Source organism: Talpa europaea, assembly GCF_964194135.1.
Source record: "Talpa europaea genome assembly, chromosome: 1".
Classification (NCBI taxonomy): domain Eukaryota; kingdom Metazoa; phylum Chordata; class Mammalia; order Eulipotyphla; family Talpidae; genus Talpa; species Talpa europaea.
In genome coordinates this window covers 149322256-149334151 of record NC_140073.1, presented here as the reverse complement: position 1 = coordinate 149334151, position 11896 = coordinate 149322256, and positions in this window count along the sequence as shown.

The following is an 11896-nucleotide window of genomic DNA, read 5'->3' as shown; positions in this document are numbered from 1 at the left end:
GCCAAGTGGAAGCCAGGAAGGAGCTCATGCCAGGAGTATCGAAAATGGTCTAAAGAAAACCTGGCAGGAGCATGGGACACTGAAGTGGAGACTGGCTTGAGGATTTGTAGTTTAGCCAGGGAAAAAGAAAAATTAAACCATGCCTTGAGCTTTGAAGTTGCCAACCCCCAAATTCACAGTTGTCTTCTTTTTCCTTAACCATGAGAATCTGTTTCACATCTTGGAAACCCTGATCCTGTATTAGTTGGGGAGTGTGGTATTTCTCCCTATCTGTTCAGGAAGCGATCACATCATGTGGTCACAGTGTCAGCCTTGACTCATGCCGAATCCCATACGTAATAGCAGGGGTCCTGGGATACAGAGAACCTGCCAGACAACTGTGAGCTGATTGGCCTCCACTGCAACCCAGCCCAGAAGGTACTTCGCTTTCTTACATAACCAGCAGCGTGTTCTTAACAACTCCGAGAGAGGTTTTAGAAAATGTACGGTCATTCAAAAATAGACTGTTGCTAATTGGTAACAGAGCTTTACAAACATTTACATGACAGCTTGGAAAGGCCTAGAACGCCCCCATCTTCAGCTGCAACTTGTTGCCCTTCTGTGAAACTGACGGAATGCTCTGTCCCAGGGAGAGTGATGGTGAAGGTGGGACTTGGCTGCTCATTTTTTGCAGTTCCTGAATGCAGTCCTGCAGGGGTGACAGCTCATTGCTCACCAACCCCTGCTCCAGTTTCTCCCTCTAGCTGCTAGGAAGCAAAGATGATCAAGTTAGTCCCCCCCCATGACTTAAGTGATATGCAGAATAGAATTGAGGAGATATAACTATTTTGTTAAAAATAAAGATTATTTAAAAATGTTTCTCCATATGTTTTTCTTTGAAAATGTCTACACACCACATTTACAAAATAAGTGGCCATGGGGCCTCCCCGGTGGCGCAGCAGTTGAGCTCTGGATTGCAAAGCTGCCCACAGCCTCTGCAGCGCCTGTTCAATCCCCGACCACCGGGCGAAGGTCCCACATGGCGCGCAGAGCTCTTCTGCCACCCACTGCTCCCCTCAGCAGTGTACTTAGTCAATCTACCTGCTCTGCTCTCCCCTCTGGCTCTGGTGAATTCTCTCACCCTCCCGCACTTCTGACTGTACCCAGTGCTTGTATAAATAAATACGTAAATAAGTAAATAAGTAAATAAATCTTTAAAAAAATAAATAATTGGCTGTGCAAGGATCATATTCCTTAAGCTCACTTTTTACATGGAAAATCCAGCGAAGCAGGAGTCGTGGGACGCGAGGGGCCATCCACCACGGAGGGGCCATCCACCACGACTGTGACTCAGGGCTACCCCAGCAGAGTGACTGGTAAGGAGAAATGGGCTGGGAGCAGCAGGACTGAGGTCTGTGCTCTGTTGGCCGGGATGAGGAAGAGCAGATGCAATTATAAATAGAATTATAGCCCAAACCAGGATTACTTGGATAACTCAGTCAACACAGGGTTTGGTTTGATTCAATTTTCTAGATGATTTCATCAATGATTAACCTAACTTTGTTAGTGGAGATCTAAAACGAGAGCCAGCTTAAACACAGCCAGCAAGGCCTGCACTTCCTTTATGCTGTTTTCAACTAGTAGGCCGTCCTCCAGCTTTTGGCTTCTTTGGATTGACAGTGCTGTCAACATTGTCAATCTTGATGAAGCAGAAAAATAAATTGCTAAGAAACTATTTAGATATCTAAAAGAAACTGGAAAAGAATTTGTACTAAATAATAATCTTACATGTTTTACCCAAATGGTTAGGAGGTCAAGCTGCTGAATCAGTCTCTGCCCCTTGGAATTTAATTTAGAATCTTTAAACGGTAAAGTTAGAATTATTTCTATAAAAAAATAACAAAATAATGGGCCTCCCTGGTGGCACAGGGGTTAAGTCTCAGTGCTATCAAGCTATTGCCAGCCACTACAGCAAGAGTTTGATCCCCAGGGAGCTGACCTCTCCGGTCTCTCCCGCTGCTCCCCTCAGCAGTGTATTTCAGTAGATCTGCCTGTTTTACTCCCCACTCTGTCTCTAGTGAATCCTCTCATCCCCCTGCACCTCTGGCCTACACCGCAGTTCTTGTATTCATGAATAGATAAAAAGTAAATCTTTAAAAAATAACAAAATAAGAACATAGCTTTTAAATAAAAATGTTATATACTATTGTAATAATCAAAATAAATATTTCAGTGATATTGAAAATAACTTAGTTGCTGAAAAATTCCAATTAAGTGACAATCCTTTACAAAAATAGAAAATTATTTGACCAGCAGTGCTACCTAATAGGTTAAAAGACATTTGACAGAAAAGCAAGGAAGTTTTTTCTTTTTAGCTTTCCCTGATAGGGATGGTCCTTCTAACATTTACGAGATTACAACCACCTAATGTTGTTGTTTTTTTCAAAGATTTATTTATTTATACAAGAACTGGGGTACAGGTCAGATGCGCGGGAGGGTGAGAGGATTCACCAGAGACAGAGCGGGGAACAGAACAGGCAGACTGAGGAAATACACTACTGAGGGGAGCAGCGGGTGTGACAAAAGAGGTTTGCCGCGCCATGTGGGATCCTCATCACCGGCCGGCCAGGATCAAACCCGCTCTGCAGAGGCTGCGGACAGCTTCAGAGTGCGGCGCTCAACCGCCTGCGCCGCCAGGGAGGCCCCCATATAATGTTTTTTAAAAAGTGTGCTTGTTAGTGACTTAGAATTTTTTAACAGAGTAGCATTATAAATAAGAAGAAAAACACCTACCTTATTATCTAGACATTTTTAAAAATGCTATGTATGTTAACAGGGAGAGGTGGTGATTTAATATATTGTTTTATACAATATAAATTTAGAATTTGGATATACATCCAAACTTCTGAAATGATGCTTTCTAGTGGCAGATGCATTAAGATCCCATCATCATTACAACAGAATACCTCACTGAAAGAAAAAAATTTCACATCGGGGATCAACTGTGAGGCCTTGGGAAACAAAAGGGGTGTTTGTTTGCATTAGAAAATAAAGTTGTTTTTTCTATGCACTCTGGAGAGACCTGTGATGCCCAGTGCTCTCCCTCCGCGGCTGAGATGAGCCAGACTGCTGATGAGTCAATGTGACTATCTTAGTGGGCATCTGTCCACCCCTCGGCCTGAATCAGGCACATCCTAGACTTGCTCTCTTGGCAGGTAGTATGGGAGGAGGCAATTGAAAGCAGCAGGGATAAGTCTCATGGGAGAGAGAAGGGAGGGAGGGTAGGGGAGAGAGAAAAAAAGAGAGAGAGAGAACACTAGATAGGGCCCTTCCTAAAGATTTTTAAGTTAGAGCTATTGTCAAAGTGGCATTTTGCTTCAGTGCACAGAAAAGAGACAAAGAAAAACATGAAAGACTCTTAAATGTTTCTGTATAGCTCATTATTTTTTGAGTTACTTACATACTTTCCTTATCTAATATTGCCTCCTCTTTCTCTCTTTGTCTCTCCCTCCCTCTCTCCATCCCTACACACATACACACACACACACACAGACACAGGCACACTGTAGGTTAAGGAAAAATGTCAGGCTTTTCTGCCCTCCCGCCATCAGGATAGATGATGGATCCTTGCGGTCCTGAATGCATGCCTGATGGCGGGCACCTGGAGTAGGGTGTGGGCATAGGTAGATGGGATTCACCTGGGCTGAGACTGGGCTTTTAAGGGCGGCATCACGGGGACGCCAGCAGAAGAAGCCAAAAGAGAAGCCGAGAGAGAAGCAAGAAAAGCAGAAGCTGAGAGAAGGCCTGAGAGCCCAGAGTGAAGACCTGCCTGGGGGCTGGGAGGCCTGCCAGCCTCCCGGCCCCCCAGCACCCCTGCTTGCCATATGCCTGGTGAACCCCAATAAAAGACCTGCAAAACCCCTGAGAGCTCCAGAACTCCTCCTTTACCCGGTCTGCATGGGATCCTAGAAAACCTGCTCAGTGGCCATTCCTGGGCTTTACACACGTACACACTCTCTCTCTCTTTCACACACACACACACACACACACACACACACGGAGTTCTGTGCTGGATTTTCTTTCTCTATTCTATGTCATTGTCAGTGGTTCTAGGGAGTTGGTGGTTGCACTCCCAAAGGAAATCATCAATTCTTCTGTCAAAAACTGGCATAAACACATGTAGAATGCCCCCATTGACGCCTGTTCCTAAGTCACGCCAAGCACGGATAGATTAGGTTGCCCCAGACCAAGGACAGTGAAGTGGTCAAGGGCTTATCAGCCAGATCATTGGAGAGTCTAGCTTGATTGATGCACAACGCTCCAACTCTGGCTGCAGTGATCTAATCCACATCATTTTATTCTTGTCAGAATCACGAAATCCCTGTTTATATGATTTTACCACATAAGAGAAACACAGATTGATGAATGGGGTTTAATCTTCCTTCTCCTGTGGCCATTGCAGAAAGATAATACTGCAGGGTGCTGCATGTCTCCCCCTCTCATTAATAGTAACACATTTAAATCTTCAAGACCTAGTTAAAGTACTTTGCACTGTGTGTAGGGGGATGATGTTTTATTATCCACTATGTAATGATTATTTTCTTATTTTTTTTTTAATACTGAAAACAAAGTATATTTACAATAAAAGGAAATGCGATTTGATTTTAACAAAGAAATATCTGTGCACATTCCTTGATACGAATTCACTTACCGAATTATTATTTAACTCAGCATAGCCAGTCAAGAAAATAAATTTGTGAATGTTTCAGTATGCAACTAAGACTTAGGAATCTGAGAGTTTTGTGACAGAATGAACAAACATTTCTGAGCTTCAATTCTGCCTTCTGTAAAAACAAATAATCACATCTGCCTTACAGCAGATTACATATTTAAAATAACAAGTAATGTTTAGTATTACATCTATTTACAGCCAATGCGCATAATTGTTAGCTATTATTAGTTGTGAGCATCCAATGACATAATCATTTTGTAAACTGTAAGTGCCTTGTTAGCTCTGAGGATCTGTGTATATCAGTTTTATTGTTACTATCTCTTTTTTACTATCTGATGAAAAAGGCAACTTCTGTTGCCACTTAATTTTTCAAAAGCAGAACATAAAACTGAGGAAAAAGCTGAGTATAAAACTGAGAAAACAGATGTTGTTATACAAGTAGATCAAAGGATTTGGGAATTGTCTTCCTCTTACTGATTTTGAAATTAAAGTGGAAACAGATGGAAGTTAGTAGGAAATTATTACTGAAATAAAATGAATTTAGAAGAATATTTTGGGTGATTCATATATTGTCCCCAATTGTCATGTGTGCTTCCAAATACTTTCCAAACCTACTTATTTAACTACAGGACAATTTGGGATATAATTAGCCTTTGGTTCATGTGAAAGCACCATCTCTGATTAGTGTCCATTGTTTGGTCCCAGAGCGGAGGTCTAGAAGCCCCAGGCAGATTGCCTTCCTCAAGGAAGTATCTGAGCTTCAAGTTAGCCCCCATATATCAGGAGAACTTTTTCCACCTTGCTCATTGTGGATTTCAAACTCTGAATAAATGGAGCCTCATTCTGAGAAACCTGGAGAGCGGTCATACATAATGATGAATTACTACTGATTATAATAATACCTTGTAAAACCATTTCAGCCTTCCTCGCTCTTTAATGAACTGGGAAGCAGTTGCTTTTTCTTCTCCCAGGTAGCACACATGAGCTAATTGGTCCGTGAATGTGTGTCTGTATTAAGCTGGCACCTCTGAACTGTTTTCAGGTGGCTTATTCCAAAGAGCAGGACTCTGGATCCTTCTACTCAGCCTGCAGCTGAGAGCTGTTAGGCATTTCTTTCTTTCTTTTTATTATTTATTTTTTATTTTTTTATGCATATAAAAACTGGGGTGTAGGCCAGAGGTGCTGGGGTGAGAGGAGTCACCAGAGACAGAGTGGGGAGCAGAACAGGCGGGTCTACTGAAATGCACTGCTGAGGGGAGCAGCGGGCGAGACAGGAGAGGTCTGCTGCGCCATGTGTGTCAGCTCCCTGCCTGGGGATTGACTTGTGCTGCAGTGGCTGGTGATAGCTTGATAGCACTGAGACTTTAACCCCTGCATCACCAGAGAGGCCCTGGTAGACAGTTCTTTGGATGTCTTTTCAAAATGTCTGACTGTTTTCTTACTGACTTGGACTCTCAGCGGAGCCAGATGTCCTTTCGTCCACAGTTCTTTCACTCAGCTCCACCCTGGTCTGCACTTGACAAGGCTGAGTATGGAGACAGTCTTCTGTTTTGTTTACTGTTTAAAGGTCAGGATTAAATGAATGCATTTTGCTTGAAAAACCACCTCATAAAATTTTACTATGTAGGAAAGCTGTAGGTATCCTGTAGTTATAATTGCAGACCTTCATTCATTGAGCTCCCTTTGGAAGGAGAGACCAAGTTCAGGAGTCAACACCCTCTAAGAGCTAAGTTAGTTTGATTCCTTTGTTCTTTAAGCTAACTTGACTTTCCAAGCTCTTTCCTCTCTGGCAAATGAAAGGGACTTACCTTAGAAGCTGGATCTTCAGTTGTGAATACCTCTAGCAGGTGGCTTGTATGGCACACATGATGCTTTTATTTAATTACTTTCCCAGACACAGAGAAAGAAATGTTACTTGTGGCATCTCCTCTTTGCACAGAAAACCCTAAGTCCTTTCTGACTGTTGCAAAACTGGCTTTTGGCTTTTATAACTATATCCGCTGGCGTGAAATCTTCTTTGAACCTGATCTATCATTCAGTGAGTCCTGCTCGCTGTGGAAGGACTTGGACTACATGCTATTACAGATAGCATTTCAGTATTTCCTGCCACTACTTTATCAGAAAAAGCTTGTCCTGCCATCGGGCAGCATGCATCCCAGTCAGAATTGGCTCTGAAGCTTGAAATAGTTCACTGTACTCTCCCTTCAAAGAATCTGACTTATCAACTGAGAATCTGCTTATCAACTGACTTATCAACTTAGCCACATTTGAGTTTCATTTCAAGCAGTGAGATCTTGGGGTCCACATACTCTTCTTGTGCTTTATCAGATTAATAGCTAGTCCGTTTAATACAGACTAAATGCTTTGTTGGAAGGAATGTTTTGCAAGGTTTAGTACAATGAAAGTTCTGCTTCTAATCCTGGATTAGTTGATGTCTGGCCTGTAAACACTTCTGTTTTCTATATCTTTGTTTTAAGGTTAAATAAATATTTCCAGCTCCATTTCATTCTTTTAAAATGTTGATCCCTCAGATTGTGTGAATGGTCTGACTTGAGCCAGCCTGCGCTGATCTTAAAATAAGTAAGCACAGGATTCCCCTGCTATCTGAAAGTGGAACGTTCTTATTTGGTATGATTTAATAGGTTGTTTTGGGGGGCTGGGAACACTATTATGAATTGGTATGGAAAAGTTTTTGAGTGAGCCAGACCCCTCAAAAAATGATCTACCAAATCATACCAAATTGGGGTGTTCTGTTTTTGGATAGTGGGGGGAACCTGTGCTCGGGTCCCCCTGGACTTTTTATAGCAATAGGTCTGAAGTTGTGTGCCCACCCTCCCTTCCTGGGGCAGCATCACTTGTTTGAAATGCAAATTACATGCCCCACCTATCACCCTCTAATTCACCAAGTCCAGTGCCAGGGCTGAGGAATAGGTGAGCTAACAAGCCCCAGGTGGTCCTGAAGGGCAGCAAAGGTGACTATATCCTCCCTCCCCACCCCCACAGTGTCTTTTGCTTCCCTGGTCCTCCTACACTTTCTTAAAGTCTATTTTTCAAGAGAATTGGCTGTGTCTACACGGTATAGGGTAAGGTAAAAAAAGTGTCAGGCTTTTCTGCCCTCCCGCCATCAGGATTGATGATGGGTCCTTGCGGTCCTGAATGCATGCCTGATGGCGGGCACCTGGAGTAGGGTGTGGGCATAGGTAGATGGGATTCACCTGGGCTGAGACTGGGCTTATAAGGGTGAAGTCACGGGGACGCCAGCAGAAGCAGGAGAGCAGAGAGAACATGAGAGAACGCCAGAGAGCCCAGAAAGAGAGAAGATTTGCTGGGTCCTGGGAGGCCTGCCAGCCTCCCGGCCCCCTGGCACCCCTTGCCAGCCATGTACCTGGTAAATCCCAATGAAAGCCTGAAAAGCCACCGAGGGCTCCAGGACTCTCTCCTACTTCACCCTTTCTGCTCAGATCATAGAAAACCTGTGCTTTGCCCGTTCCTGCCACTACACACGGGAACCCGTGGAGTTTGCTTGGTGCACCTGACTTCCAGGTGGGTACTAGACCTTGGTCTTCCTCCATTGATTGCATCAGCCCCCTCAGTTCCTCACGCTGCCCTCCCTTGGGAGTCTTCTCCCATGTTGACTATGGGCTTGGGGTTATGCTTTGCTTTGGCCAGTGAGACAGTAGTGGGTTTAACACACACACAGAGGCTCAGGGAGCTCTCAGGTGACTCTGTGCCTCTTTTGATCCTTTTCATTCATCATGATAAAATGCCTGGTTTAGCTGCTAGAGGGTGTGACTTACTGGAGTCTTCACTCTTCCTGGGCTCTCTGGCATTCTCTCATCCATTCTCTCTTCTGCTGGTTCCGTTCCTCTGGTGTCCCATCTCTCAGCCCAGGTGTACCCATCTATGCATGCCCACACCCTACTCCAGGTCCCCACCATCAGGCATGCATTCAGGACCACAGGGATCCATCATCAATGCCAATGGTGGGAAGGTACGAAAGCCTGATAATGCCTTACCCTTCAACAAGCCACTGAGTATCAGGTAGCTTGTTACTTAGCAGCCACTAACTACTATACATGTTAAAGGAAGCTAAAGCCTCAGCTAAGAGAAGGGCAGTGGAAGAGGAACAAAACTCCTCAGTCTCTCTGAAACCACACCCATCACACCTTGACCAAATCAAGTTTAAGCAGAACACAGCACGTTTTGGAGTCAAATGGCAAAATTATAGGCAGGTGTTTTAAGTGGCCAATTTTTTGTTTGTTTTCTTTTTTTAAAAGATTTTATTTATTTTGTTTTTGCATAGAAGAACTGGGGTGCAGCCCGGAGATGTGAGGAAGGGGGAGAGGATTCACCATAGGCAGAGTTGGGAGCAGAACAGGCAGATCCACTGAAATGCACTGCTAAAGGGAACAGCAGGTGAGACAGGAGAGGTCTGCTGCACCATGTGGGCTTTGTTCTTTCGCTGGGGATCAAACTTAAGTAGTCTTTAGTGGCCAATTTGAATGAGTTGCTGTTGGAAAGTTCTTTTTAAGCAAACTCTGAATATAATTTTCTAGCTTTTTTTTTCTAACCTTAGGTGTTGGCTCTGACCTCATTCCCTTCACACCCTTGCATCTGTATTGATCTGTAGACAGTGCACTGACCACCCCCAAGCCACCAAGATGTAGTGAAATTTCCAGGGGTGACTAGGGCAGGATGACCATTCTTTATAAAATAGGGTGATTACAAAAATAACCTCCTTTATTTGAAGCAAATAAATAGATTCCTTAGATACCTTACACTTTTATTTTTGCAATCTCAAGGGGGCAAATTCTCGAAGTATTTTCACTAACACTTACGGCTGAGAGCTGTTTTAGCTTGCCAGCCTAGATTTTACTCTTCGAGAGCTTAGTATCAACTATTTACTATTACGATTCAGTGATTGGTGATATTTTTGGTAGATGAAATATTGCATCTCAGGTAAAAATCTAATACCTTTTAGTTGAGCCTTTTCGATGGGGACATGAAATTTCCCCATCTAAACTAGTTCCCCCACTGAACTATTTAAGCTCAGTCATCAGTGGCCACTTCATAGGTGACCTGTTTTTTCCGTCGCTCTCCCTAGAGGGCGCCATATCCTCACCACACAACATGGTCTTGACAGTGTTGGCTACTGACCCATCTCCTGTGAGGCTGAATCCTTTAGTGTATGACACTGGAATCTTTTAGTAAATCTATCCACGGTGGTGCCTTCATTTTCACACAATAACTGCATAGCTTACTGGATGTATTTTGTTAAAGCTTTATGCAAATGAGACACAGGAGGCAGTAGTATTTAATTTGCCTTGGTTGTGGTGGTTCACTGCCATTTCTAGTCCATCTCTGTGTCAACACACAACCTGTAGACTGGTATGGTGGAGTATAGTGTAGACTGCTAAGGATGGATTCGGTGCACCTGTGCTTATTTTGGCTGTGTCGCTTACGGAAGATACTTACCCATTTGGTCTTCAGTTTCCTCACTCGTAAGATTAAGGAGCTGGTCTGGATATTTATCAAAATCCCACTCACACTGTGGGTACCTAACAATAGTTCTGTACAGTTTGGTAGGGGAAGTGATACTAGCGGTCCCAACTGTGAAGTCTAAGGAAATTTAGGTAGTTCCCCAGTGAAGATTTGATCAGTCTGTAGAAAAGATCTTAAAATTTGAGAGAAAAAGTTACAGTTGATCTTTGAAAATAAGTGCTAATGTATTGTGCATATTCTTAAAACATGAATATTTTCAAAAAATCAGCAGAAGTTATTGGTTTAACACCACTGACTGACTCAGAGAAATAAATATCAACTCCCCAAGATCTATCCCAGTGTACAACCACAGTTCTTCATTCAATATAGTTATTGAATGAAGGTAAGGTGGCTAAGTCCACTTTTGGTACATCTTTTATTTCTAGAATTTTCTTTATGTTGATTCAGAGGTGGACTCCATGAATTTCTAGCGATGGCTTTGCTTCTCCTTTGGATTATTTTGGACATATTGTATTTCCCATATAGGGAGAGTGATTTTTATTTCTCCCCACCCTGCTACTAAAACAGAGTAATGGAGCTTCTCAAAACATGGATGCATTCCACGGGCCATGCTCATAATTGGATGTAATTGTTTTTATTGACCATTAAAAAGTTTTTGATAGCAGTTGCCATGCCTAAATAATCTTACCTTTCCAAACTTAGACATCATTCTTCAGAATTTCCTTTACATATTTTTCAGTGTCTTCATATTCTTTTCTGAATGAGTCCTGGTCAGTCTATATCCTTCCTACTCTGTCATCAAGAACTGAGCACCACATTCAAAAGTTTCATCAATGCCAAGAAAAACAGGATGACTGTTGCTTTTATTCTAAATTCTGTTTCTGCTAATACAACCTAATGTGACATTCTTCATCACATATCTGCTTATACTAAAGCCTGAGACTTTTACATGAATGCAACGTTCAGTCACATCTCTTATATATCTGTATGATTTTTGGTAATTTGAATAGACTTAGCTTGCAGTCATAATGTTTTGGATTCTGGTTATGTCAGCCATCTGCTTCTGCTTCCCACCTCATGTCGTCTACAACAGTGCTGGTGCCATGTGTGAAATTTAACACACCCAACAGAGAACAGTGCTGTTTACTGCTAGAAGCCACCTCTGGGTGTCTACCAATACACCTCAAAAGTCTTGCCCTTACAAAATTCAGGCCCTGGGAAAAGGAAACCAGGTTGCTGTGACCCAGTTTGATGTGGATGATCTGTACTGACTCCTTGTAACCACCTTTTTCTTCCCCAAGAGCTGACAAACCATCCTGTTACATCCTCTTTAGAAATTTATTAGATGTAAACAAAAGCAAGATGATGGGTTGCAAAATCCACTTGAAGTTCCTTTTATACATTATGTGATGCATTTGTGTGTCTCAGGTCTTCTGACCTGTGTCTCTATGTCCTCAGAACCCCCCATAGCCTTTGAGAACATTCTTTCAGTTCATCTAAGCATAATTTCATGGGCTTGTAGCTTGAGTCTTAGGCTGATTGAATACTGTTAAAATTGGGGGCTTCATTTTCCCCCTTTTGATGTTCACTTCTTACCACTCTTAACATAAATCATTGATTTTGAGAAGAAGACAGAAGAACACGAGAGATGAACTTGGATAGTCATCATTTTTTTCTGTAACC